Below are 6694 nucleotides of genomic sequence, written 5' to 3' on the forward strand. Positions count from 1 at the left end.
AGGGTCACCACATATAAATCAATCAATATAATACACCACATAAACAGATTGAAAGAAAAAAACCAAATGATCATATCTATAGGCACAGAAAAAGCATTCAACAAAATACATCATCCTGCTCCTGATAAAAACATTGCTGAAGATAGGAATAGAAGGAGACTTTTTGAACATGGTAAAGGATAGATATGAAAAACCCACAACTAACATCATATAAAATGGTGACATACTAAAATCTTTCCCTCTAAGATTGGGGACCAGAAAAGGATGCCTACTATCACCTCTCCTATTTAACATTGTGTTAGAAGTACTTCCTTAAGCAATGAGGCAAGAAAACGATATAAAAGACATCCAAATGAGAAAGGAAGAAGTAAAAATTTCACTATTTGCCAATGACAGATTCCTATATATAGAAAACCCTGAGAAATCTACAATAAGGCTTCTAGAACTTATAAATAAGTTCAGAAAAGTTGCATGTTATTAGATCAATAAAAAAAATCAGTTCCACTTCTATACACCAATAATGAGTAATGTGAGGAGGAAATCAGGTTAAAAAGTACCATTCACGATAGTAAATAAAAAAATTAAATACCTAAGAATAAAGTTAACTAAAGATGTAAACGACTTATAAACAGAAAACTACTCAACACTGTTAAATGAAATCAAAGAAGGCTTATGATGAAAGAATATTCACTGTTCATGGATAGGAAGACTAAATATCATTCAGATGTTTATCCTATCCAAACTACTATACAGATTTAATGCAAACCCAGTAGAAACCAACATAGGATGTAGAGTAGCATCTACAGGAACTTGTAATAGGAAATGGCTTCATGAATTTTATGCACAAAGTACAAACAGCCAAAGAAAAAATGGACAAATGGGACCTCCTCAAAATTAAAACCTTTTGCACCTCAAAGGAGGTCATCAAGAAAGGGAAAAATCAGTCAACCCAACGGGAGAAAATATTTGCTAACCATATATCTGATAGGTACATAATATCCAGCATATATAAAGAAATCATATATCTTGAAAAAAAAAGACAAACAACCCATTTAAAATATTGACAAGAGATTTGAACAGATCCTTCTTTAAAGAAGAAATACAAATGGATAAAAAATACATGAAAAGATGCTCAACATCACTAGCTACTAAGGAAATGCAACCTAAAACTACAATGAGATACTATCTTACACCCATTAGATAGGCTGCTATTAAAAAAAACAAAGGACTATAAATGTTGGAGAGGTGTGGAGGAATGGGAACCGTCATCAATTGCTGGTGGGAATGTAGAATGATCCTGCCATTTTGTAGTACAGTTTGGTGGTTCCTCAAAAAACTAGCTATAAATTTGCTATATGACCCAAGTCCACTGCTAGGTATTTACCCAGAAGAACTGAAAACAAGGGCAAGAACTGATAAATGCACATAAATGTTCATAGAAGCCTTATTCACCATGGCCAAAATTGGAAATCAAACAAAATGCCCATCAACAGATGAGTGGATAAACAAAATGTGGTATATACATGTAGTGGACTACTATTTAGCTGTAAGAAGGAATACACTTCTAACACACAGGAAAACATGGATGAATCTTTGGACCTTATACTGAGTGAAGCAAGCCAGGCATTGAAGGACAAATACTATATGATCTCTCTGATATGAATAAGCAAATTGAGCTGTTTCAGAGAGCTAGAGTCTACAAGATGTCTTGTAGGAAATAGGGGTGGGGAGAGGAAGGTTGTGAGCCAACACTCACACAGGCAAAATCTAAGATGAGGTGGAGGTAAGTAGTTATGCAGAAAAAGGATGTGATGGGGGTTTAGGGATACCATTGGGATGGGCTGTGCAGTACTGATGGGGCATAGGGTTGGGAGGATGGGTAGGATGGTCCCTGGGATTGGGGGGAAGGTTGGGGGAAGCAGGTGAAAATGGGAGATTGGTGGGTTCGTGGTTGAAATTATAATGTTGAGAAAACACTTTTGACAATACATTAAACCCTAACTGGTTTAGGGTGTTGGGTGTGGGGCATTTGGCACAGGGTGCATCTGGGGCAGATTTCCAGGGAGTGGTGTTAGTGCTCACCTTATAGAAGTGTTTATATCAATAGGTGGAGACAAATACAGTGAGTGGAAATGTGTTGTACCTCCATTCTGGGGAGTTATGATATTCTCAACCAGAGGGGAGGGTGTCTCTTGAAAGCATGGTGGCTCCTAATGTGAGAGAACAGACTAGTGTGTCAATCTCTCAGCATTGTTGCAAGTATCTATGAACCTTGTCCTTCAAGCAGTGTAGCTTGGTTGTCACCATGTTTCCTGAGGGGGACGGAAGAGAGGAATAGAATAGAATAGATGGAAGATGGGGTAATTGGGGGGGAAATTAGTGTGTTCTGCATGTTCATGCAATGATGGCTACAGGCCATGTTAAATGTAACCAAAAATTTATGAGAGTGTACAGTCTAAAATGTAAACCATAATGTAAACTACTGATCATGGTTAGTAACTATGTTTCAATATTTGCACATCATGTAGCAAATGTAACATCCTTATATAAAAAGATCATTAGTGGGGAAGGGCAAAACTGGGGAGGATGTCATGTATATGAGAGTCCCCTATATTCTGTATATGAATTTAATGTGACCTAAATCTTCTTTGAGGACATAATGAACAAAAAGAGGTAAGACAATGAGGAAAATGGGACACATTGCCTTGCCACTGTACATACAGGACAACACCTATTACAGTGATGAAAGGCAAAATGTCACAAAAATCTTTTATAATATTTTTCATTTTTTAATACCCCAAATTTTTTACTTTATTTTTTCTAAATTGTTATGCATTTTATTTCTAATGTTTAATCCTATCATTGCTTTTTCATTTTACTATATAATTGAATTTGACAATATATTTGGCTTCATTTTTAAAGAAGTTCTGGATCACATAGGGGTTCAACTATGTCAGGGGAGCAACATTGGTGAGGGTTGTCATTGATGGGGGATGCACGGGAGGGATCAGTTGGGCATGCATATAGGATATATAATTTCGGACCTTTCTCGGGTATTGACACAGTGGCTAGAGATTCACATGACTATTGAGGGAGTGCTCAGTTTCCATCCTGGGGAGACCTGCCTTATTCCCCAATGGATCAGTAACAATCTCCCAAGTGCAGGGCAATGACCAGTGAAGGATGGTCCAATGATTGGCCCTTGATACTGATGACTATGTTTATGAGCCAGTTGCACTAGAAATTTCAACTTGGCCTAGTGTTGCAGGATGCCGAAAAGTTACCTCCAGAGAGCCTCCATGTTGTTCAAATGTGGCCAAACTCAGCATACAAATGAATTACCTTCCTCACAGCATGGGTCATGACATGCACCAAATGTTTACTACCAAGCACCTGCTGGTGATGTAACTGGAAAAACACCTTGAATAAAAGGGGGGAATGTTAAAGACAAATGAATTTATATGACTAAGAGGCTTCAAAATGAGTCAGGAGGTCATCAGATGTGCCATGCTTATGCACGTCTCAGGAGGATCTCACAGACAGCCAAAGTACATACAACCCCAGGTAGTGGTGCTCCTGAGGGCTATGAAGACACCCAGACCCTATGATCATGGCAATAATCCAGAGTTCAGTGACTTGCCAGGGTGCCCTACTTTGGAATTTTTTCTCCTGAATGTGATGGAGTTGGACTCAGATGTGATTCTCTACACTTGACTCTCCTGTTCCTTCTATCAAACCTGGGGTTGGTGCTGGATTTGGAGTGTGCCCAGGAGACGAATCTCTGCGTGGTCCATGTGCTAGCTGTTTCCTGCACCTCAGGAGAGCTGCACACCTACTGCCAGTTGGTTGTACTTACCCAGGCCAGCCGACAGGGAAGTGAGGATGGACAACTACCCCACTAAAGAGCTGAGAGAGTCTACAGCTGTGGACGTGATATTCCCATCCAACAACCATGTGTGATCAAAGCCCCCTCTAAATTGAGAGTCAGAGTGGGCATCGCCATCCCAGGGTCCTCAGGATTGAGAAATAAAATTTGGACTAGAGTGGACTTACAGGTATTCTACCATAGATTAACAACTGTTAAAAAAACAAAACAGAAAATTTTAAGTGTTGGGGAGGATGTGGAGAAATAGGAAAACTCATTCATTGCTGTTGGCAATGTAAAATTGTGCAGCCACAGTGGAAGACAGTTTGGCAGTTCCTCTGAAAGATAGATATAAAATTACCATATAAGCCAGGAATCCCTTTACTAGGTATATATTTAAAAGATTTGATAGCAGGGACTGAAACAGGTATACACACACTTATGCTCTTAGCAGCATGATTCATAATTTCTAAAATGTAAGAAACCCACATTTCCATCAACTAATGAATGGAAAAATAAAATTTGGTCAATACATACAATGAAACATTACTCAGTCATAAAAAGAAATGATGTCCTGATGTAAGGAACAACATAGCGAATTTTGACAACACTATGCTGAGTGAAATAAGTCAGACAATAAAGAACAAAATTTGAAGGTATAGTGGTGGTTCACCGAGCTCTTCGGTGCTCCTCAATTTAATTCTTCACCGGTTTGTGAAAAACTTCCACATGAAAAACTCTATTCTAGGTCCTAAAGTAAGAATCCAGAGTAGATTAAGGCACAGGCGCTGCCTGTGAGCTCAATCAGCTGGAGCCACAACTCTGAAGCCCAACCTTATGCATTCTCCAATTTCCTCCAGCTGCTCTTGTGACCCATATCACAGAAAGGCTTTGACAAGCCTATGTCTCCTTTGCAAATTCTCGTTTGGCTTTTCACTGATTTACATAAACTATTCTTTACTTGACTGGTTCCTTTGAGGTGTCATATTCCTGTAAAAGCTGGTTGGTTCAAAATGTGTTCCCAAAAGTTTCAGTTTGAAAGTGATTGATTTTTAAAATATGTGCAGCTTCTAAAGGAAAATAAGGGAGCCTAGGGACTTCTAATCAGAGCAAGTGAAGCAAAGTGGAAAGAAGAATTCCCCCTTACCCACTTAAAGCTGATTCCTGATCGATGAGGAACAGGCTCCCCTTTTTCTGTTAATGGTTTTGCTCTGCAGCTCTCATTTCTGCTCCTGTTCTGGGCATGGCAGTCCCTCAAGCTGCCCTCCAACAAGGCCAAAGCACAGCTTAGGGAGCTGAACTATCTCTTCCATACCCCTCATGGGAATCAAGTACCAGCACTTGGGTTAAAGCCTATGCTTTACTTGGCTCTTATTGTGAAATGGCGTTTGATTCATTGTGGATACTGTTAATTTGGTGTGGACCATTGAAGCAACTATGCTTTTTATTTAATTACTTCTATTTTGGATTTTAAAGACATTTTCCCTTCAGTCATTAAAAAAGAATAATCGGGAAGCAGATGTGGCTCAAGCAATTGGGCTCCCATCTACCATATAGGAGGGCCAGGTTTCAGTATCCAGGACCTCCTAGGGAGGGTAAGCTGGCCCTCACAGTGAGCTGGCCCATGCAGAGTGCCAGCCCACACAGATTGCCAGCCAATGCAGACGGCTTATGCATCAAGATGCCGCAACAAGAATAAACACAGAGGAGAGACAATAAGAGACAGCAAAACAGGGAACAGTGGTGGCACAAGGGAATGATCACCTCTCTGCCACTCCGGAAGGTCTGGGATTGGTTCCTGGAGCCACCTAATGAGAATACAAGCAGACACAGAAGAACACAAAGTGAATGGACACAGAGAGCAGACAATGGAGAGATAGAGGGAGGGGGGAGAAATAAAATAAATACATAAATCTTTTTTTAAAAAAGAACAAATTTTGGACGATCTCTCTGATAGGACATAATTAGAATAAGCAAACATGTGGAGGTAGAATCCAGAATACAGGTTCCCACGAGTTGGGAGGTGTAGCAAATTGGAATTAGTGCTTAATTTGAGCAGACTTTCTGTTTAAGTTAACTGCAACATTTGGGAACAGATGGTGGTGATATTAGCACAATATTGGAAAGTAATTAACAGCACTGAAATATATATGGCAATCTGGCTTGAAGTGGAAATGTGGTTTTATATCAATGATGCTAGAATAAAAATTAAATAATAAAACTCAGGACTTTACAACACAGTGATTCCTATTGTAAATGAGGGACTATGGTTAAGAGAACAATTATAAAAGTTTCTTTCATAAGTTAGAACAAATATATCACAACAATGCAAAGTGTTAATAATAGCATGGTATAAAGGAAAATACATCATAAAGTAAACTTTTGTCTGTATGTTTTAATATTCTTTCATCAGTTGTAACAAAGGTATCACACTATTGCAAAATGTTAACAATGGTGGGTATATGGAAACACTGCAGTTTTTTTACACGATTTTTCTGTAAACCTAAAACTTCTCCAATTAAAAAAAAAGAATTTGGGGAAATTTAAAAATTTTGACACCTAACACCCTCAGTCTTAGACAGTCTGGTGATTTGTAGAGTGACTCACTAATGTCCAGGGACAGCACTCTTCACACATGTCTGCTCTAACTTCCTTACTGTGTCCCCAGTGTTTCACCCCATGGTGCCAGAATGGTGGTCTACTCCAAGGACCAAACCTTCACACTGCTGTTTTCAAAAGCATGAAAAAGAAGAATGGCAGCCCTCCCTTACATCTCTTTGATTAGGGAAGGAAGAACACACTTTTCAAAAACTTCTACCAACAGAACTT

The sequence above is a fragment of the Dasypus novemcinctus genome, chromosome 20 (assembly GCF_030445035.2).
Source record: "Dasypus novemcinctus isolate mDasNov1 chromosome 20, mDasNov1.1.hap2, whole genome shotgun sequence".
Lineage (NCBI taxonomy): Eukaryota > Metazoa > Chordata > Mammalia > Cingulata > Dasypodidae > Dasypus > Dasypus novemcinctus.